This window comes from Cynocephalus volans, chromosome 4 (assembly GCF_027409185.1).
Source record: "Cynocephalus volans isolate mCynVol1 chromosome 4, mCynVol1.pri, whole genome shotgun sequence".
Classification (NCBI taxonomy): domain Eukaryota; kingdom Metazoa; phylum Chordata; class Mammalia; order Dermoptera; family Cynocephalidae; genus Cynocephalus; species Cynocephalus volans.
This window is the reverse complement of record NC_084463.1, coordinates 84055435-84079093: the sequence shown is the minus strand read 5'-3', so window position 1 is coordinate 84079093 and position 23659 is coordinate 84055435. Positions and strand designations below refer to the sequence as shown.

The window sequence follows — 23659 nt, the reverse complement described above, 5'->3', positions numbered from 1 at the left end:
CCATGGAGGGCAAGGATAGAAATACCAGGACATAGCCGGCAGAACACTCAGTATAGATACTGCATCTGGGCATTAACAGAAGAATGAGTTTGGTACTGCCAGATGGCAGCAATCTTACAAAATAAACAGCAAAAATGTACTAAGGAGCACACATTTCACCAATTAAAAAAATATTTTTTTAAATATTGAGCAGAGGAAAGGGAAATGTAGTCTTGAGTTGTGATCTTCAAACATTTTTGATCGAATTTTTCCTCAAATAATTTTTTTGGGGAAAAAATGCTCTTCTTGCATTTAAGTTATCTGAAATTTTTCCAAAATTGAATAGTTGCAAAAAATGTAATTACTGATAAATACTGATGTTTTAAAAATAAACACTTATCTCTTATAAACGTATCCAACAGATTCTAAATAGCAAAGCAATTTAATACCCATCAATCATGCAAAAAATGTGAAGAAACTCCTTTAACAGAAAGAACTTTTACTTCCTTTCCTCCTTTAACTCTCATTTCTATTTCCTGATCCCACAGAACCATATCTTAAGTTTTAAGCTTGAAAATCTTATTAATCGTGTTATCATAATCCATAAGTTTCCACAACAAAAAAGTTAAAATTGATACACATTATTTTAATTTTCTGTTTATATGGCTTTATTAACTTTCTTCTCAGACTGAGAAATTATCATAATAGTAGTATAAAACTGACCAAAACAAGAAATATGTTAGGATTTGATAAATAACTATAAGACAAAATTTTATTGTAAATACATCTGAATGTACAGAACTAGAAGGAGCTTACTGTTTTAGTTTTATGTCTCTAGTTTATATACTCATAAACAGAAACTGGATTGATAGACTGAGGCAGAGTTCAGCATTTTATTCCTATTTTCTCTAACATAGGAGTTAAGAAAATCTGTTCACATAAATACAGAAAAAGGACTAGAAGAAACCTTAACTCTGAACTCCTTCAAAAAATGCCAAAAATCATAATGACAGATCAGCAAAAATTATTTGTAATCATCTATCAGTTAATAACTCCATTAAAGTCTCTCTTCAATTCTGTTGAAGGTAAAGAATGGGGCACCACCTAAATTGCAAAATCACGTGTTACAGAGTCAGCAGACACATTCATTTTCTCAATAGCAATACTCTAGTGAAAGGTTCTGATTCTGGGACAATGTACCAGTAAGACTGGGGATAGATGAACTTACACCTGTCTTTTGTAAAGATATTAAAAGGGCCACCATGAAAGGGGAGATGGAAAAGTAGAATTTCCAGACCACAGATGCACTCAGGCAAATCAATCTCAGAAGAAGTACATACAGAAACTCAGGAAGTGTAAACTGAGTTCATAAAAACTTTCTGTATCTCTTGAATCAGGACTGGCCTTGAATTGACAAACTAACTGAGGGGGAAAACATATGTGGGATAAAGCCATGTAAGTTCTAAGTATGGAGTTTAATTCTAATTTATAGAAAGTCATTGGAGGGTCTTAAGCAAGGCAATGACATATTCCAGTTTCTACTTTCCAAAGATCCATTCTGGCTATTACGTGGGAAAACTACAGGAAAGAGAGAGAATGGGGAGACAAATTAGAAGGCTAAGACAAAGTTAAGCATGGTTCAGACTGCACTGTAGCATGGGAGGGGGTGAGAAGTGACAGAGCTTATGAGTTACCGATAGATTTAATATGGGATGAAGACAGACAGGAATTAAGGATTCAGTCATTTATCAAGATGGGGAAGAGTTGGGGGAGGAAGACATAGGGACAGGAACTCTTAAATTGCTTTTCCTATGTTAAATTTGAGATGCATTGTAGGTATGCAACATACCCAGTAGTCAAGGGGATACACAAGTCTGGAGCTCAGGAAAGAAGTTAGGGCTTGAGATGTGGATTTGGCAGTTGTTAGCACATAGATGGAATTTAAAGCCATGAAACTAATGATGTTACTTAGAAAGAAAGCATAGATGGGAAGAGTGGAGTAGAGTGATCTGAGGCACTCCAAACTGCAGAGGTCAAGGAGAGGAGGTTAAAATTAGAGTAGTCAGAAAACATGAGGGGAGGACAGGTTAATGACTGAGGAGTCACAGCAGTCTAAAGACTGCTTCAAGAGGGAGAAAATGGTCAGCAGTACCAAATGCTTCTAAGAGGTCAAGTAAGATAAAGACTGATAACTGAGCACCACCTCTGGAAAGCTGCATCCCTTAATAAAGGCTGACTCAAAGGTGGGCTAAGGAGAGAAAAGGAGATGATAAAGTGACTCAGCTATTAGAGATAAGCCTTTAGGAGAATTTGCTATGAAGAAGAGCAGAGAAAAGAGGTAGTGACTAGAAAGGGACACAGGATTTTTTATTTTTAATATGGGCAATATTAAAGAATGATAGGGAGAAAAGAAAATGCAGGAGAGAAAGGGGTATTTGCAGTAGCAAAGGACTTGAGCACACGAGAAGACAGTCTAACACACAAGAAGAGTTAGTCACAGATACAAGCAAGGACACTTTGTCTACTGTGACAAGAAGAAAAGCAGAGTATTACAAAGCAGAAACTTTAACAGGACTCTCAGATTTATTTCCTAACATCTAGATACCAAAACCATCCTTTTTTAGAAGATATAAAGTCCTGAAAATCTAAAATAGGTCTTAAAAAAATATGAAGTTATTCTTTACATAGTAAAATGATAGAGTTCAAGTGTTTTCACCCAACAAGAGAAACAAACCACCATTCATCTTCCCCACAAGCTGGAGGGAAACTCACCTGCATATTTATCAAGCTCAGCTGTTGTAAAAGCTATAAATCTAGAAATGATCTACAAGATGCCAACTACTATATGTGATCAGGAGTCTGAAACATGGTACAAGAAAAACTGGCACACAAAATTGACCATGCTCCTTTCTCCTTAGGGGAGGAGACAAAGTTTTCTCACATGAGTACTCCAAAAAGTTCATGGAAAGATTTGTATTATCTTTTATTTCTATTTTTCCATGAACTTTTTTTCATGATGAATAAAAACTTATTTTTTAATTGACATGTATTGATTATACATGAGTTATATTTCAATATATGTATACAATGTGTGAAATCCTATCAGGGTAATTAGTATATTCGCCAACACAATTTATCATTTTCATGATGAGAAGAACATTTGAGCTCCTGTCTTCTAGCCATTTGAGAATATACAATAAGTTGTTAATTATAAATGCCTACCACTACCATAGTCCACCAGAACTTATTTCTCCTCTCTAGCTGTGATTTTGATTCTGTTAACTCTTCCTACCTCCCTTTCTTCCCAGCCTCTAGTAACCACAACTCTACTCTCTACTTCTATAAGCTCAATTTTTTTCTCCAGCTCCCACACATGAGAACATGGGGTATTTATTTTTCTGTGCCTGACTTATCTCACTTAACTTCATGTCTTCTAGGCTCATCCATGTTGCCACAGATGATAGGATTTCACTTTTTACAGCTGAGTAGTAATCCATTATGTATATATACCACCTTGTCTTTATCCAGTCACCTGTCAATGGACACCTCATACATCTCTGAATCCCTTATTCCTAGCACTGGTATAGTGTTCAAGAAGTGTTTATGAACTAAATAAAGGTATAAACAAAACACTACAGAAGGACAGGGGAGAGAGCAACTGATTCTAAAAAATGGAAGTGTCAGAAAAGGACTTTCGTGTGGAACATCTGAACTTAGCCTTAAAGAACACTAAATATTTCCCCAGAATTAGGGTGAAGGGATACAGAGAGGACATCCCAAACAGAGATCAGCACGAACAAAGATATGAAGCACGGAAATAAACGCAATACTCAGTTCCATATCCATGGAGGGGATGGGAGGTGTCAGATTATAAAGACCTCTGCTTAGCCTAGCTGCCAATTGTTCATTCTACCAATATGTGAGAGCTACTACGTTTCCAGTATTGTTAGCACCTACCACAATACTGAAGAAAAGACAGTTTCTGCCCTCATCCAGATTAAAGTCCCATCCACAGATTCCTTTACAAAAAGACACGGGATTCTTATTATCTACAGATCCATTGCCACACCTAGCACTGTGTTTCTCATATGATACAATTATTTGTGTAACCGAAATGTGATATCTCAAAAGGGATGATTCAACATCAATAAGTTCATAAAGAAAATAAACAGTCAGTACCTCTTTGCAACTGGAGAAAAATACAATACTCTTCTTTTTCAGATGGCTTCTCAAGAAGGAATATAGCACACTTATTTTTTGCTGCAGCTCACAAACTATGTAATTCTGTTCCAAAGTGGCAGGGGTGCTTGTGGAATTAAGGGGAGGAAAAACATTAAAAGTATGCCATGGTAGTAACTTCGAAATCCAGACCAAAAAAGGAAACAAATTTTTATGGTGGCACATCTCTCAAACAAATTTCCCACACACATACGTCAAAAAGAGATCTTTTCTCTATTGTTCCTTAAAAAAGTAAATCCAACACATGACTTTAAAATACATTCAAAATCCCTTATAGATTATATGTCAAACACACACACACACACACACACACACACACACACACACACACACACACACACACACAGACATATATGCAAATAGTGGTCACCTCTGAAAGTGTAGGGCCAAGGGTGAACTAAAAAGAGGCACAAGAGAACTTGCTGGGCTAATGGCAATGTTCTATATCTTATCAGAGGTTTGGGTTACAGAGATATATACATTCATTAAAACTCAGCAAATGTACACTTTGAATTTGCATTTTTCATTATATGTAAATTTTACATCAAAAAAAGAAAATCTATACAAATACTGAACTCTCATTAGTGATAGGTGTGCTGAAGTACTTAGGGGGATGTAGACAGATATCTGCAATTTACTTTGAAATGCATCAAAAAATGAGAGGAGTTAATATACAGTTAGAGGGATGGATAAATGGCTAGTAAATTAGGTAGCATCCAGGTGTAGGTATAAGGTGTTTACTGTTAAAGTCTTTGTACTTATTGCATTTTTGAAATTTCATATTAAAATGTTGGAGAGAAATACACATGCACTTGCTCTTTAAGTAAACCTACTTTTAGGATTCTATTCCAAAAATACTCCAATAAAAAACAAAAACAAGATGAAAATCCAACCCAAATGTCCATCAGTTGGGAACTCACAGAATAAACTATTGTATATCCACACAATTAAATATCGTGCAACTATAAAAAAGGAATGAGAAATCTATCCATATACTGCTGTGGAGCAATCTCTATGACACATTGTTAAGAAGCCAGTAGCAAAACAGAACATAGTTTGGTACTATTTATCAGGGTGCGCATATACAACACATACGCATACACATGTGCACCTGTGTGTATCTGTGTTTATATTGACAGGGAAAAAAGGGAAACAATCAAAAACTAGAAGTCAACTGGTTTTAGATAAGACAAAGTCACAATCCACAAAAGGAGAACATAAGCTGGACTTCACCAAAAGTAAAAATTTCTGATCTGTGAAAGATACCATCAAGAGAATGAGAAGACAAACCACAGAATGGGAGAAAATAATTGCAAAAGACATCTGATAAAGGACTGTTCTCCAAAATATACAAAGAACTCTTAAAACTCAATAACAAACAACTCAATCAAATGGGCCAAAGACTTTAACAGACACCTCTCCAAAGAGGATGGTTATACAGATGGCAAATGAACATATGAAAAGATGCTCATTCCCAGCCTACACACAATCAAATAAATAAAAAGATGCTCCACACAATATGTCATAGGGAAATGCAAATCAGAACAATGAGATACTAGTACACTTATTAGAATGGCCAAAATCCAGAACACGGACAACACCAAACACTGCCAATGCTGAACAACAGGAACTCTCACTCACTGTTGGCGGGAATGCAAAAAATAGTCCAGCCACTTTGGAAGACAGTTTGGCAGTTTTTTTGTTGTTGTTGTTTTTTCCCCCTTACAAAACTAAACATACTCTTACCATCTGGTCTAGCAATTGTGCTCCTTGGTATTTACCCAAAGGAGCTGAAACTTAATGTCCACACAGAAACCTACACATGGATGTTTATAGCAGCTTTATTTATTCATAATTGCCAAACCTTGAAAATAATCAAGATGTGCTTTAGTAGGTGAATGGATAAATAAATTGTAACATCCCGGCAATGAAATACTAATCAGCGCTAAAAAGAAACGTGCTCTCAAGCCATGAAAAGACCTGGAGGAATCTTAAATGCATATTACTAAGTGAAAGAAGCCAATCTGAAAAAGATATATACACTATAATTCCAACTATATGACATTCTGGAAAAGACAAAGATGGAGACAGTAGAAAGGCCATTGGTTGCCAGGCATTAAGGAGGAGTGAATAGGCGGAGCACAAAGGATTTTTAGTAAAAACCAAAGAGAAAAATCTTACAAAAAAAAAATAATAATACCTTCAAAGGAACAAGAGAACTGTCAGCTGACTTTAACAGAAATAATGGAAACTAGAGCACAATAGAAGATACCTTTGAAAAGCAAAAAAAAAAAAAAAAAAAAAATTGCCAAGACAGCCTTCAAAAAATAAAGAGGTTTTCAGAAAAGTCAAACCAGAATTTTTCACTAACAAACATGTACTAAAAGAAAATTCGTTGACTAAAAGAAAAATTCTCAAATGGAAGCACAAAAATGCAAGAAGAAAACACCCAGGTTAAAAAGCAATTATCATACAAGATAAAAATCAATATGCTACTTACAAAGACAAATCTAAAACTGTTAAGGGTGTACACAACGTAGAAAGAAAAAGGATGGGAAAGATTCACCATGCAAACACTAACCAAAAGAAAGCTGCTATCGGCAGACTAACAGCAATCAAACTAGACTTTAAGGGCAAAAAGTATTAGTAAAAATAAAAAGGAACATTTTATAATGATTAATGTTTCAAGTTAACAGAAAATTTAATACTAAATTTGTATGTATCTCAAATAATATAAACTCAAAATATGTATCTCAAATTTGAAATTTTTTATAATGTACCACAGAATTCAACTTATAGTCACTGGAAAACAGGAAGTCACTATGGCCCAAAGGCAACTATTTTCTCTTAAAAATAAAAACATTAGAAGCACTATTTGTCTACATATAGCAATATAAAGAAAAAACTTACACTTTTTCTAAGTATAGTGTGACATACAACTTCAAGAAGATGTGAATTTTTAAAATTTAATTTCCAGTTCCTTCATAATGTGAGAGTAGATATTCTATAATGCCTTAAGATATTCTTGATTATAACTTGTCATGACGTATTAACTGTTAAAGGGGAAAAGTCAATAATTACATCAGACAAAATTCCCAACAGCATATGCTTTTTTATAGGGCTTCCAATGAATATGGATCTACAGAGCACTGCAGTCACTATCATACACCCTGTAGTTTTATAAATTATGTGGCTGCATATCTGCCTTCTAAACCTTTTTCCTGAAAGCCACATTTTCACAAGTGATGGAACTGCATTTCAACAATCATTTGCAAAATATAATCAAAGTCTTCACATTCAGTTTTTCTCTAAAAATTTTATAACCTACAGATAATAACCAACTCTATCATCTACAGAAATTAGGGATAGGGATACTGTGCACAATTAACTTAAATTATAGAAGGCTTTAGAAATTCATAATTGAAAAATTTGTGTCTAATGAATTTTGAAAATAAGCACGAGGCAAACAGCAAAAAGAACAAAGGAGAAAAATCAAAAGACTTAGATAGTAGACTTTACATTATCACGTTAATTGTAACAAATTTCAATAGTTATCTCAACACAACTTTAAAAGACCAATGTCAACTAAATAGTAAGCCAAGAAAGAAACTATACCTCAAATATCTCTTCCTGTTCCACTGCCAAGTTTTTGATAGCAAAAGCTACCAGTACTCAGATTCTCCAAAGTTTATCTGTTAGGATCACCTGGAAGCATATAGTCTGGCCTCTTTTAGGCTCTTTTTTAATCCTAGACATCTGATGAAGAAGGTCAAGGTGGGCCTGAATATCTATATTTTCTGTACATAGGGACTTTCCAACAGGATAACCAAATTCACTTTCCAAATCTATTTCTTGTTATACTAACATTTCATAGCAAGAAGAAATGAAAGTTTTAAGATACAAATAATGGTACAATTGAATCCATATTAATGTCTTCAACACAGAATCCAACTTATATTCACTGGAAAACATTTCTTCTGGAAGTCAAGTATGTCCATAATCTATAATGATTCATACCCAATATACACATACTTCCAATTGTCATATCGAAATACAGTTTCCCTCAACCATTTGCATACCACTAACACACACACTTTTTACTGTCACATAAACACACATATTTTACTTCCAGTTTTTAGTGAAACCAAGACAAAATAACAGATGCTAAAACAATTTTAAACAAAGATATTTTGCTAACTCTTAATGCATTTGATAAAATGTTCTCCATAGCACATTGGTCTTGCGTAATACTGCCAAAGAATGATTACATACCCAAATAATTTTGGTAAATGTAGCAAGCTGTATCTACCTCCCACTGCTTTGAGGAGTCACAACATCCATGAAAACATTAAAGGTTCTGAGAAATCTTGACGTAAAAAAAACTGTTTCACTTTGACTCAACATTTGCTATTTATCTATCCAGGAATTCATCCCCTCTCTCATTTATCTGGGGGAGTGGTGGGAGGAGAGAAGAGCTGGCAAATGGTAAAATACCTGTTAACATCTTATAGAAAAAATAATGTTCCCAAACCACATTTTGGGAAATGCTGCTTTAGAGCATACTCACATTAAAGATATATCCAAAATTTGAGTAATTTTAACTGATATATTTACTATGCTTAGCACATCTAATAACATAAAACGTTTTATTTCATAGAAAACATAAATTTAAAATATCAAATTCTTAAACTAAAAAAGAACATTGATTTTTTGATTGAATCAAAGAGTACATACCTATATTTTGCTTTCTCATGAACCCAGACATACTCAGCGTTTTTCAAACTCAAGCGTGCAAGGTCCTTTACAGATTTGGTTTGTGTTGCTGAGAAAAGTAAAGTCTGATGTCTCTTGGGAGGATTTTCAATAATAGCATTCATGGTATCAGCAAAGCCCATATCCAAGATTCTATCTGCTTCATCAAGAACTAAAAAAGAAAATGCAAGTTGAACTATAATATTTAAAATATATATCAGGCTAAATGCAATGTAGTATCCTGGATTGGACCCTAAAAAAATAAAAAGGACATCAGTGGAAAAACTGGTGAAATCTGAATAAAGCCTGGCATTTACATAACATACCAATATTAATCTTAGTTTTGATAAAGATGCCATAGTTAAGCAAGATGTTAACATCAGGGAAAACTGGGTGAAGGGAACAAAGGAACTCTTACCATCATTGTAACTTTTCCACAAATCTACAAGTATTCAAAAATAAAAAGTTGATTAAAAGAATACACATTAGGTAGTATCACCAAGCAAAACAGAAAAAGTTCATTTTAAAAAATGCCAATTTGACGTTTCAGTGATCAGAAGTGGCTGTGACAGATTTAAAAACTTCTCGGCAATGTCTAATATTGAAGTACCTAATTTCACATATAAGAGTACATATTTAAAAAAAAAAAAAAGAAAGAAAAAGAAAAAGAAAAAAAGGGCTAATTGTATTCTCTAGGTTTGGAGCCCACATGCCAAAAAACTTAAAAGTTATTCCTCAGAATGTTTTTAATCATAATAGTTATCTAATATAACATTTATATCATTAAAATGTGATGGCTCTCTCCTCAGTCTGAGTTATTTTCCATTAGAAATTTGTTACTCACCTACATTTGGAGATTAGTAGCATGAAAACATATCGTTTCATCCATGTGTTGAAGAAGCCGACCCGGTGTGCAAACAAGTATATTTACATTGTTGATCCTCTCAGCTTCATGTTTCAGATCCTGAAAACAGTTCTTTCTTTTGATTACACAGACACATCACTGAGCAGCCTGTATACCAAAACTATAAAAAGCCATCTGCATGTGGCATTTTATCATAGCAGTTTACATATTCAGGAAAAAAACATAACTTCTCTCTTCTATTTCTGCAGTGCATCCAAATTTGGGGGCTAAATCAAATTCCTGAGTGAAGACCTAAAGAGCTCAGAGGTTGTGAAGGTTAATTATAGATGGCAACTTGGTTAGATGAAGGAATGCTGAGAAACCTGGTAAAGCAATCTTTTCAGGTGTGTCCATGGGGGTGTTTCCAGCAGAGATTAGTATGAGAGTCTGAGTGGCCTGGGTGTGAAAGACCCACCCTCAGTATGGATGGGAACCATCCGATCTTCTGGGGGTCCGGAAAGAACAAAAGAGACAGAAGAAAGAGGTGAACCGCTCGCTCTCTGGATCTGCTGGAGCTGGGATACACTCTTCTCTCCTGTCTCTCCTGGACATCAGACTTGAGACTCTTCAGTTTTGGGGTTCCAGAACTTACACCAAGGACACCATCAGCTTCCCTGGTTTTGAGGACTTTGGACTTGGACTGAGCCACACTACTGGCATCCGGTTTACAGACAGCCTATCGTGGGACTTTTCTTCATAGCCATGTGAGCTTATCCCCCGAATAAATCCCTCTCATAATTATAACATATCCTATTGATTCTGTCTCTCTGGAGAACCCTGACTAATACAGGGGTCTTCTAGATTCTTAGTCATACCCAGATTTGAGGCAAAAAACAACAAAAAAAATTACACACACACCAGGGATCTTCAAAATTTTCATAGAACGATTTGTATTATCTTTTAATTCTATTTTTCCATGAACTTTTTGAAGTACCCCCCCATATATATTAAATGAATGCTCCATTTGTAAGTCTTGATTTCCTATTAAGGCCACCAGAATTGACTTAAAACCCAGAATTACCCCCATTCTTTAAATCAGTACCCAGGAACACTCAACAAGCTCTCCAACGCTACTCACCACACTTTGTGGACTGAAAAAAAAAAAAAAAAGAGACAAGCTCTCTACATTTTAGAGGTTCTCTCTCCTTGAGACAAGAACCACAGAATGTTGTTAATTGTTAAGCTGGGTGACAGGTACATGAGTACATGAGGGTCTGGATGCTATTCTTTCCTCTTTTGTGTATGTTTGCATAGAAATTCAAGAAGTTAAGAACTTATCTTCAGTCTAGAGGAGATTCTAGCAGATACAGGCATTCCAAATGTACTATAAAGTAGAACAAAAATTGGACAGCAAGTTTTAACCATGACCTAAAATAAACACTCCTCAAAACAATCTACGTTCCTTTCTTCTACTGCTGACATAGCAATGTTGTGAATTATTCAACCTCCTAGACAGATATTTTATTAAAGGTACCAGTCCACATCCTGAAATGTCATCTTTCCCAATATATATAAATAAGTAGATTTATAGGCTGATTAGAGTAAATCTATCTCTGAGAGCTTCATCAATTCAGATACCCTGACAAAAACAGACTTTCGGGACCAGACCCTAGATGACAGTCACCACACCAAAGCATCACTACCTATGAGGACCTGCCTAGGAGGTCAGTCTGTTTCGATGAAGTCTCCACCTCTCGCCTGTCAAGTGCCACAATGCTTCAACATGGTAGAAGGAAAGAAAGAAGGAAAAGGACAAAAAGACAAACCTTTCCACCAATGATGAGACCAGCTGAAAAGTCATGATTCTTTTTTTTTTTTTTTTTTAAAGTCATGATTCTTTCCCACTTTTCTGAGAATCTCAAAGGTCTGATAGGCCAGTTCTCTCGTGGGTGATATTATCAGAACCCCCAGCCCATCTGTTGAGGTCCATTGCAGACGATATAAGGCTTCCAGCACCTCAAAAAAGACAACAAACTCATATTCAGTAAGTCCTTAGAGAAATCAGCTTTTTGACCCACATCTCAGTATTGCCCCTCAAATCAAAGGCACCCTCTAAGCAGAAGACATAACACTCAAGTTTTATCCAATCCTAAAGAACAGATTTTGTTTCTTTTTCTTCCATCAGAAGCATCCACCTCTAACTCAGAAGGAAAGGAAAAGAAGCCCCATGGTAGCTCAGCTGCTGCCAGAGCTATCCCATCAGGAGACTGGATATCAGTGAAAGGTATGTGTAGCCCACAAACCATTAAAACACACTGAAGAAAAATATTTATCATTTTCTGAGCAATAACCACATAAAAATAAACTTTTAGCTGTGTTACTGCTGAAGTTATATATTGACTGAATTCTCTAACTGTATGGATACTCTGCTTTAAAAAAAACTAGGACTTAAGAGCAAAATGATTTTGCAATACTTGGAACAAATACTAAAATGTGATTTTTCTGGGACAATTATTTTGTAGCAATCAAAAATTAGGAGACAAACTATGTAACTGAGATGTAAGTGAATTCCTAGGAAGCTCTACTGTTTTACTGGGACATGTCAATGACCCAGGAAATTCTTAACAAATGTCCAGATCTCCTTAACATGACAATATTTCAGCTTTGTCCTAAATAGGTAGCAAGAATAAATGCTATTGGCAGGTTTGCAAGGGTGATAACAGGAACAGATTTCCCCACCAGTCCTACTGCACTGAATTGCCATACTGGAACACCCAACAACCTTCAAGAATGTAAAGGCTTGTCAAGGCACAATCATTTATTCATTCAATACGTTTCTGAGTGCCCACCCTGTGCAATAGGATCTGGGGAATATGGTGGAGAACAAGACAGATGTGGCTCCTAATAAAGCTTGCATTCTAGCCAGGAAATCCAATATGAAGACAACTATTTACATAATTACTCATTCGCACCTAAGGTACAGAATGTTATAAAATTGTATAATAGAGGATCTGATCCAATATAAGTAAAGCACTTACCGGAACAAGGAAAGCCAAAGTCTTGCCAGATCCAGTTTTGGCAGCTCCAAGTACATCTTTACCTTGCAAAGCCAACCCAGTGGTCTGCTTCTGTATCTCAGTAACCAGACGGTACTGGGCTTCTTGCAAACCTGGCAGTGTGGAAAGGGAAAATGATACTTTAGAAAATCCTAGTGTTACAGGCTCAGTTGTGTCTTCCCAAAACTCCTTTGTTGAAGTCCTCACCTCCAGTACCTCAGAAGGTGACTGTATTTAGAGACAGACAGATCCTTTAAAGAGGGGATTAAGTTAAAATGAGTCCCTCAGGGTAGACTCTAATCCACCATGACTGGCGTCTTTTTAAGAAGAATTTTGAACAAACTGACGCCAAGGGTGACATGCATAGAAGGACAACCATGTGAATAGGTAGCAAGTTACAATATGATCCAATAATCCCACTACTGGGTATATATCCAAAGGATATGAAATCAGTATGTTGAAGAAAGATGTGCACGCCCATGTTCATTGCAGCATTATTCATAATAGCCAAGACATGAAATCAACCTAAGTGTCTAGCAAAGGATAAAGAAAATACAGTACATATACACTCAGTGGAATACTATGCAGCCTTTAAAGAATAAGTTCAAGATGCTTATTGTGCATCATGGTGACTATAGTTACTTATAATATACTGTATACTTGAAAACTGCTAAGAGTAAGAGTAAATTTTAAGTGTTCTTACCAAAAAAAAAAAAAAAAAAAGTGAGGGAATGCAAATGTTAATTGGCTTTATTTAACCATTCCACAACATATATGAGGAGCCTTCAAAAAGTTCATGGAAGGATTCATATTACATTTTAATTCCATTTTTCCACAACCTTTTCAAAGTACTCTGATACATATTTCAAAACATTATGTTGTATACAACACATACAATTCTTGTCAATTAAAAAAAAAGACAGAGGGGCAGCAAGAGGGCAGCTGTCCACAAGCCAAAGAGGGAGGCCTGAAAAAGATCCCTCCCTTATGGCCCTGAGAAGAAACCAACCCTGACAGCACCTTCTTCTCAGACTTCTAGCCTCCAGAACTGTGAAAAAATAAATTTGTTATTTAAGACACCTAGTTAGGTATTTTGTTTTGGCAACCCTAGCAAACCAATACAAAGGGTATCAAATTTTTGTTTGTTCCTTTGCTTATTTTAACTAACACGATTAGGTTTCATTTTAATTATTCAGAGGCTCCTAGCATCTTTTTGTTTTTTTTTTCAATGTTCTTTGGTCTAGAAATCATGAGACTGACAGATTGTTAAAACTCAAATTAATACTGCTCATTTTTAATTGGTTTTCATGATATCAAAGTAAGATTTTTCAGGTTAAACTCCCTAAATCCTCTCTGATTTATAAAAAAGCATCAAGAAATCCAATAACATGTCCCAAGATCACCATATACCTACCTTTCAATGTTTTTTTGGACAAGGGGAAATCTGAAAATCTGGTGATTTCATTTACATTTATCTAGAAAAAAAGGACAAAAGGGGACAATGTCAGAAAAGACAAAATAACCTACAGGATAATTCATTTATTTCACAATGAAATCACTTTTTCTCTAACTTGTACTGCCTAGCTCATCCTTGGTATGGCAGGATTAAATTCAATCATCACTGCTAATTAAAAGTCATCATTCCCTCTGAAAGGAAATTTGCCTTGAGGAAGCTGTCCTGAATCAAAACTGTAAGTCTGTAAAACCATTTAAGTTGATTAAAAAATAAATAAATTACTAGACAAGTGAGTAACATACATTAATACCTTCAACATCCTTCACCTCCAAGATATTAACACAGTAAGTCATCACCACCTCAACTTTAGAAAGAAAATTTACTTTCAGTCATCCTTTAAGGGATATCAGTGTAAAAAAAATAAGGGACAAAATGACTACAAGCCACAGACCACGATGAAAATAGTTCTATATGCACAACTTCTACAAAAGACTGAAAAAAGTAGATCTTAGTTGAAAGAAGTAGATCTTGTGAGCACAATCTTTTCAAAATTTTAATCATAAATCAGTGGCCTATGAAATCCAACCTGATAAACTACTCATTTTGGGGGTATACTAAAGGAACAGTATTATTTCAAAGAAATCAGGAGAAATGTCTGTGTCATGCTCTGATGCCATGATAAGTAATGTTTTGCCCTTTAACTTTGCATTATCCAAATCTTCATTACTAATGTTCTTTATTAGCATAAATCCAATTTTCTGAATTTCATTTCAGCTGCTCAGAAGAATTATTTTATTACAGATACTGAACACAGGAACTACTGCTCATATCTGGGAATATGCCGCCAAATTATTCGTGATTCACAAAAGGGGAAAGTTGCATCTGTAATGCTCATTTTTTTAAGTTACACTCTAGGCAGCAAAGGGATGGCAGCTGTATTTCATTTCACAATCTACACATTATCTTTCCCAGCGTTCTTGATGTAACCCAGGCCAGGGTTACTCTCTGCCCACAAATACTGAAAACACAAATGTTAAAACGTTGTCATAATCCTTACAAATCATTTCAGACATTATGAGAGGAGGCAGAATCAGTGTACTAGCATTAGAAGAATGATTACTCAGTGCTTGTTTTGGCAGCACATATACTAAAAAAAGAATGACTTATTCAAATGACATCCTGTCCCAGCAAGAAACTTCAGTGGATAATCTTCCAAACAGGACATTAAAATTAGGTGTGGTCATCCTTGCAGTGTTGTACTATCAGCTAGAAAGCTGTTTTCACAGGGAACGGAATGCCTACAGGAGGAGGTAGACTGGCAACACCCTCTATGATCCCCATCAAGAGACACAGCACAGGCAAGGTGGGCTCCTCAAACAAAATACTGCACATTTTTCTAAAGTCTGTAAACCTCTTAGAGAGGAATCTTCGAAGAGTGAAACTGTTCCAACATTCTACTGTCAACCATTACAATATAAAACAACATCATAATCTTAAAAAGAGGTCACTGGGGAACACTTCTACACTGTTAGTGAGACTGTAAATTTGTACAGCCATTATGGACAACAGTATGGAGTTTCCTCAAACAACTACAGGTAGAACTGCCATACAATCCAGCAATTCCACTGCTGGGTATATACCTAAAGGAATGGAAATCATCATGTCGAAGGAATTCCTGCACTCCTATGTTTACTGCAGCTCTATTTACAACAACTAAGAGTTGGATCCAACCTAAATGTTCATCGACAAATGACTGGATAAGGAAAATGTGGCATACATACAAAATAGAATTCTAGTCTGCCATAAAAGGGAATGAAATTCTGCTATTTGCAGCAACATGGGCAAACTTAGAGAAAATTATGTTAAGTGGAATAAGCCAGGTACAGAAAGAAATACCACATGTCCTCCCTCATAAGTAGGAGCTGAGGGGAAAAAAAAAGAAAGATACAACAATCAATAATTCCTTGAACTTTCAGAAGAAGAGAACAAAGCTGAGGCCACCAGAGGTGGGAAAGGGGGAGGGGGAGAATTAGGGAGAAATTGGCAAAGGGCGACAAAAAAAAAAGTTTACATTGTTTAATGGCAAAACAAAAAAGTTAAAAATTAAAAAAAAAAGAATAATGCATTTAAAAAGAAAACAACACACTGAATTAAACTAGTAGAAAAAAAAAGAGGTCACCAAAGAAAGAGAAAGAAATTTTGATCCTGCTGATGCTCTAGAACAGGGGGTCAGCAAACTACAGCCTGCAGGCCAATCCCAATTTGCTGCCTGTTTTTGTAAGAAAAGTCTTATTGGAGCACGGCTACAACCATTCATTTACATATTGTTTATGCAGTTGTGACAGAGATTGTGTAGCCCACAAAGCCTAAGTTTATCTGGCTTTACAGAAGAAGTTTACCAACCTGGCTCTAGAAGAGTCTGTTACAGTCCAAGCAATACTTAGCAGAAGTACTATATACAGCAGAAGGTGTATACACAGCAGAAGACGGCTGTGGTTCCTATAAACAGAATAACACTATCTTTTGCTTGAGGATGGGGGGATTCACTCCTGTCTCCACAATCCTCACACTCTCACTAAAATCTGTATCATTATTCTTCTTAAGTCAGGAAAGTCCTTTCTAAAGACTTCCCAACGCTTGTGGAAAAGTTGGAGGGGGCAGAGGGGAGAACAGAGTGAATATCACTTAACCACCTTCTTCCACCTCTCTCTGATAATAGCTATTTCTCACAAAAGTGAATAATGCCTAGAGAAAAAAGTATAAAACCTTCCTAGAGTGCTCCACCTATTGCAATCAAGAGGAGAAAAGCAATGTGCCTCAAATCACACCAGACCAAATTTTAACTGGAAAAAAAGGCAGGATTAGAATGCTGAGTTTCTATATAGCACAGGTGATTATCGTAAAAATCTCAGTGAATCCCAGATACAGACTTTGAGCCATCCAGCAGTGAAAACAGCTGCTGAACTACAACAAATAGTTCATCACTTTTCAATAAGCCTCAATTCCAGTTCTCCATCACATACACCGTATGTGATGTCCTTAGAAAGACACAAGCCAGATCTCCTACTGCGGGGAGCACAGCCGACTGACCCTGCCAGCTGTCACCCCTGTAGATCCACCACTGAAAACACCATGCTTTCCCTGGCTGCTCCTAGTCAGTGACTAAGTTCAGTAGCAGTATTACTGCAGGCTGGGGGGGTTCCTCTAATTGACAACTTTGGAACAGAAACTCCCCATCAGCTGGCTGAAGCTTTCTTACAACTGTGCTACAGTCAGACTCCCTACCTGTTCCTTCTTTCCTCCTCTCCTCTCCCTTCCTATTCCTGTTCTTTCCTTCATCCTTCGCAGGCATTTCTCCCCGATAAATCTCCAATTCATCGAATCCCATCTTGCCATCTGCTTCTCAGAGGACCCAAGACCTAGGCTACACCAATAGTCTTCTACCTGGTCTCAGCCTCCAGAACCTTTATAACTGGGACATATTCTCTAATTGCCACCAGACTTCCCATTGCTTCCAGATAAAGTCTCTGAGCATGGCCTCTGTATAAATTTCTTACTGTTGCTATAACAAATTACTACAGTTGCTTAACCCCACACAAATGTATTATCTTACAGTTCTGGAGGTCAGTAATCCAAACTGGGTTTTACTTGGCTAAAACAAAAAAGTCAGCCAGGCTGAATTCTTTCTGATTACTCTAAGGGAGAGTCCATTTCCTAGCCTTTTCCAGCTTCTAAAGGCTGCCCACATTTCTAAGATATGTTCCCCCTCCCATCTTTAAGGCCAACAATGGCCATCAAGTCTTTGCCACATCACACTGACACAGACTGTGCTGCCTCCCACTTTTAAGGACCCTTATGATTATAATGGGCCTACCTGGATATCCTAGGCTAAGCATCCTACTTTAAGGTCAGCTGATTAACTGACCCCTTGCCATCTTACATATTCACAGGTTCCAGGGATTAGGATGCAGACATCTTTAGGTTGTTATTCTGCTTACCACAGCCTCGAGAGTCACTCACAACCCACCTGCAAAAAAAAATCTCTTCTCCAACCCATATGAAGCCAATGCAGGAACGCATGCAACACTCCAAGGAGTATTTCCTCCCTCAAAAAACTCTATGCATTTTCACATTTCTTTGTATTTCCTCATGTTGCTCCTCCACCTAGAATGTCCTTGCCAATCTTTTCCATCTGGTGAACTCATCATTCAAGAACTAGCTCCTACCCAATGATCTCGAGGTGTCAAAAGAAAAAAAAAAGAGAGAATGAGCTCCACTCATGGCTACCACAAACAGCTGGACAGCTTGCACACAGCACAAAGGCAGCTGGTAAAGCTGAGGTATGGTGGGCTGAACCCATCCACCCAGCTCCCCAAACCAGGCCTGCCTGAGGCTGCAACCACCAGGAAGAAGACAGCAAGTCCAGAGGAAACACGGTTTTTCTAATACATTTGGCCAGAAGGAGCACCTTGCCCAGTAACTCAACCTTTTCCCCCTAATTACACCATCCTCTAACTCCACAGCACTGAGTTACCTATATACTATTTACTATTATAACATTTATACATATTTACTATTATAAAATTTGTCAAAATGTATCAACCGCACTCCACTGCATCACCGTTCCCTAGGGACCCAGATATGAATTTTTCCTATGTACATTTACATAGGCCTCAACAAGTGCCTGTCAAATTGTTTCAAAGGTTTATAAATCCAATTGTTCAGTATTTCACCAGTGAGGCAACTAAGCACCACCATGTACCCTGGTTCTATAATAAAAGTTGTATTCCCAAATGCTACCACCTGAGGAGCCACACAATGAGGAGTCTGCACCTTGGTTACCAAGAGAGTAACAAATCTGCTATTTAAATGATTACATGCTAGTATTGCTGGCCCCATTATTTCTTGACCAAATCTTAAAATATGTCTAAAATTAGAAAAATAAAACAGAACAATGCTCAGAGGAAAAAGAGCTATTCCTTCAACTTAATGAAAAGATTGGAATTTAAACATTTGTTTAACAAATGAATCTCAGTAAAGTACGGTGGTTTGGAGTCTGGTGTCAGACCTAGACTGCCTGGGCTAGAACTCCTTTTTCACTAGCTATTTAACCTTGTGCAAATAATTTAACCTTGCTATGCCTTAATGTCTTCTCATCCGTGTAATGGGAACAATTTCACATGGTTGTTTGTTATGAGGATATGGTAAGTCAACATGTACAAAAGTTTGATAAATGTTACGAATTATCATTAAAACAAGAGACCAAAAAGAATGAGCCAATGCTACAACCAGAGCAAAGCCTCTGGAAAAGGTCTAATCTTACACCAAACATCATCTCAACACTGACTGAGCACCTCCTCAAGGACAAGCACTGTGCTACCAGTCTCAGGAGAGCAAAGATGACTTCGGTGGACCCTCCATATCTGTGGGTTCCACATCCATTCCACATCCATGGATTCAACCAAATGTAGATCCAAAACATTCAAGAAAAAAAACAGATGGTTGTGTCTGTACTGAACATGTACAGGCTCTTCTTGCCATTATTCCCTAAACAATACAGTATAACAGCTATTCACACAGCATTTACATTGTATTAAATATTACAGATAATTTAGAGATGACAAAGTATATGGGAGGACATGCACAGGTTGTATGCAAATACTATGCCATTTTATATGAGGGACTTGAGCAATGGATTTGGGTATACAGTTGGGGGGGGGGACAGGGGGAGAGATGTCCTAGAACCAATCCCTTATGAATACCTAGGGATGACTGTATATCACTGGTCTCTGAACTTGAGAGGTTCATGATCTAGCAGGCAGTTAAAGAAGTTAAATAAAGAAGCAAATCATCACAGCCAGGTCATAAATGCTATAATAAAGGTATTTACACAACCCTACAGATGCACAGCAGCCCTAACTCTGCCTGGGGAGGTCAATAAGAGAAGTGTAAAACAAATCATGAAGGACAAGTACTACGTATCCCTAGGGTGGGTGGGAGAATGGGAATGCTCACTACAAGCAGTGAAAACATCAAGTACTGGAGAAGAAACATCAAGAAGCATCAAGAAACATGGCCAATTCACCAAACTGCAAATCATTCCTTCATGTGTGCTTGTCATGTACTGCTTGGTTTACATACATTATTTGAACCTTACAACCTCTGGGTGATTAATAATCTGTTTGTTGAATTGGGAAACTGAGACTCAACGAACATTAAGAAATGCAGCTAGTCAATACCTAAATTCAGTGAGATTTAAAACAGGTCTACCTGACCACAAATAACTTAGTTTTTCAATAGACTAGAACATGTTGACACATTGTTTGAAAATTTTCCTGAAAGTAACTGTGAGCCAAGTAAAGGTTTTAATCAGGAGTAAAATGATTGAGAATAGACTAGGGATGTAAAAGGCCTAAGAGCCAAATCCCCTTGGCCACCTGTTTCACTAATTAAAGTTTTACTGGAACACGATACTCACTCATTTACATACTTCTATGGCAGCTTTTGTGTTACAAGGACAGAGTTGAATAGTTCTACCCTTATGACCTGCAAAGCTGAAAACATGTACTATCATTTACAGAAAAGGTTTGCTGACCCCTGCTGTAAGCGACACCTACCGAAGTATTCTAGACAAGAGATGATGAGGCCTGACCTAGGGGATAGCAGTAGAGATGGAGATGCACTTGAGAAATTTAAGAAGCAGAATACATCACCAGTGTGATCAGTCAGATGGTTATAAGAATGGGTAAAAGAGAAGTGTCTAGGATTTCTTCTAGGTTTTCTGGCTCAATGGTCTGCTTAGATGGTGGAGCTAGGATGTGCTAAGCTAAAAGATGGTCCCCAAATATGTCGATGCCCTACCTAACCCCTGGAACCTATGAATGTTCCCTTATAGGGAAAAAGTGACTTTGCAGGTGTGATAAAAACTAATCACACTTCTTGAAATAGGGAAATTTTATCCTGGATTATCTAAGCGGGCCCTAATGCAACCACAAGTGTCCTTATAAAAGGACAGCAGAGACAGACTTGACAGAGAACAGAAGAAGGCAACATGTCCACGGAGGCAGAGATTGGAGTTATACAGCCACAAGCCAAGGAATGTTGGCAGCCACGAGAAGCTACAAGAAGCAAGGAACAGATTTTCCCCTAGAGCCTCTGGAGGGATCATGGACCTGATGATGCCTTGATTTTGGCCCAGTGAAACTGATTTCAGACTTCTGGTCTCCAGAACTGTGAGAGAATAAATTTCTATTATTTTAAGCCACCAAGGTTGTGGTAATTTGTTAGAATGGCAACAGGAAACTAATACATAGGATTATGGATTTAGGAGGGGTTGCTGAGGTATGAGGGAAAAGAAAATGACTTCTGGCACTTAACGTATCCTGTGACTCTATTAGGTAAAACATCCAGTATAGTCAGAAATAAGAATACGAACTCAGAAGAGCTCTGGGCCCAACACAATAAGAAGTCACTGGTACACAGGAATAAACCAAAAAAGGGCTGAGGCTATACTCCCTAGGCAATTCTACTCACAGTTCGAAATGAAATCTAATAGCAATTTACTTTACAGTGCCTTCTTGAAGTGCTTTGTATACAACAGTAGCAGTAATGATATAACAGCGAATATATGGAATATCTCTATGTGCCAGGTGTTGTGCAGAATGCTTCACATGCATTATCTTACTAAATCCCCATAACGACTTATAAGGTAGGTACTATTATTACACCTTTTAAAGACAAGAAAAGGGAAGCAAACAGAGTAACTTGCCCAGAGTCACACATCTGGTGAGCAGGAGCCGGGATCAAATCATCATCTGAACTCCAAAGCCCAAACTCTCAAACTCTAAGCTCTAACTTTATTGTTAATCTCAGGGTCATTTAAAGGAAGACTACACCAGGATGACCCATGATGACTTAAATTCCAGGAATATTCCACCTGTTAAATACCTGACTATACTGTGCTAGAAGGGGGCAGTCGCTGAGTTGGGTGAGCAGGCTGAGTTCGGTGGGTGAAGGCCATGGGATTTGGGGGAAGGAGGAGAGGAATTGAAGGACCTAAGGATCTTGAGGGGGAAAGAGGTTAAGAGGTCAAAGTCCTAACTACAAGGATACTTATCTGGGAACATAAGCTACAATATTGGGGATGATAGGCAACAGGAACAGACCAACAATCTAACTTTTCTACACCAATTCTTTGATAGCGACATGAGCAAGTGGAGAAAATGAGATGCGCACAGGAAGGAGGATGGATGATGTTGAGGGACAGTCTGTCTTAACCATCAAAAGCAGAAGCTTTGCAATTAGAAAGACATGAGTCTAGGATCCAATTCCAAATACCTGCTAAGTGTGAGAACTTGGGATAAGTTTTCGTATCCTCTTGGAGCCTCAATTTTCTCATCTGTAATATGGGAATATTCGGATCCATACCTAAGAAGTCAAATAATTAATACGTGATTTAAAATGTAGGTGTCGTTATTACCATTACTGTTGTATTATTACTATAAATATTACTATAAGTTTTACAGCATTAGTCTCCCTGCCCTTAAGTACCATTGCATTTCTAACATTTTTTAAGTGTGGAGACGACGGTGGAGAGGCCTGGGTTGTGGCACCCACTGGACCACTCCTGGGGCCTTAACAGGGCTTCCGGTGACAACTCCCACCCCGTTCCCTTCTCCAGCCAGTGGACTTACGGCATGCTCCCCAGGCCGGGTCCCCAGGGACGGGTCCGCCCCCCGCTGCCGGCCCACTCCGCGCGCGGCAGGGGCCGGTCCGCGCCTCCTCCCCAGCTCCATCCTCACCTTCTCGTAGTTCTGAATAAGGCGGCTGATACCCTCGCGCTCAACCTGCCACTCGGGCTTCTTCAGCTGCTTCCTCAACAGCTTCTTTCCGTTCTGCCTATGGCTGTGTTTTTTCTTCCAGCAATTAAAGCTCCGCACCGGGTCGGGTAGGGCTCCCGGAGTCCGGGAGTCAGCAGTTTTGCCCATCGCGGCGGCGGCGGCTACAGCACAGACGGGCCCCGAAACACGAGATACCTAAGGCCAGGCGGAGGCGCGGCACTGAAAGATGGCCGAACCAGCCTGGGGAAAGAGCACAGGGACGCATGCGCGAATCCAGGAGCCCGCCCCCGAGCCTTTGAAACCTGGCGCGCTCCAATGACGTCAAGGAAAAGGCGGGCGGTGACTGGCGATTTGGCTTCCACGGGGAGGAGCAGTCTCGGGGAAATGGAGACAAGGCGGTCTGAGGGGGAGGGCAGGTTCAGCGACTGCAGGAGCACACCCAGTCTTTAAAAGAACGCCTGCGTACTGGTTGCCGTTACTATGGTGACGTCAT

The 23659-nt window shown here is 37.9% G+C and overlaps 2 long non-coding RNA genes across 2 annotated transcripts; both read right to left on the bottom strand.

Moving 5' to 3' along the window:
* Nucleotides 1–4162: 4162 nt before the first annotated feature.
* LOC134374801 (uncharacterized) lies at nucleotides 4163–9928 on the bottom strand. Its single transcript, XR_010023346.1, has 4 exons — nucleotides 9815–9928; nucleotides 8953–9142; nucleotides 7129–7271; nucleotides 4163–4285 (listed from the first exon to the last, which is right to left on the bottom strand). It is a non-coding gene; the product is annotated as an uncharacterized LOC134374801 (long non-coding RNA).
* Nucleotides 9929–14282: 4354 nt separating this feature from the next.
* Nucleotides 14283–23207, bottom strand: LOC134374802 (uncharacterized). The gene is made up of 3 exons (XR_010023347.1): nucleotides 23128–23207; nucleotides 22664–22753; nucleotides 14283–14345 (listed from the first exon to the last, which is right to left on the bottom strand). It is a non-coding gene; the product is annotated as an uncharacterized LOC134374802 (long non-coding RNA).
* Nucleotides 23208–23659: the final 452 nt, after the last annotated feature.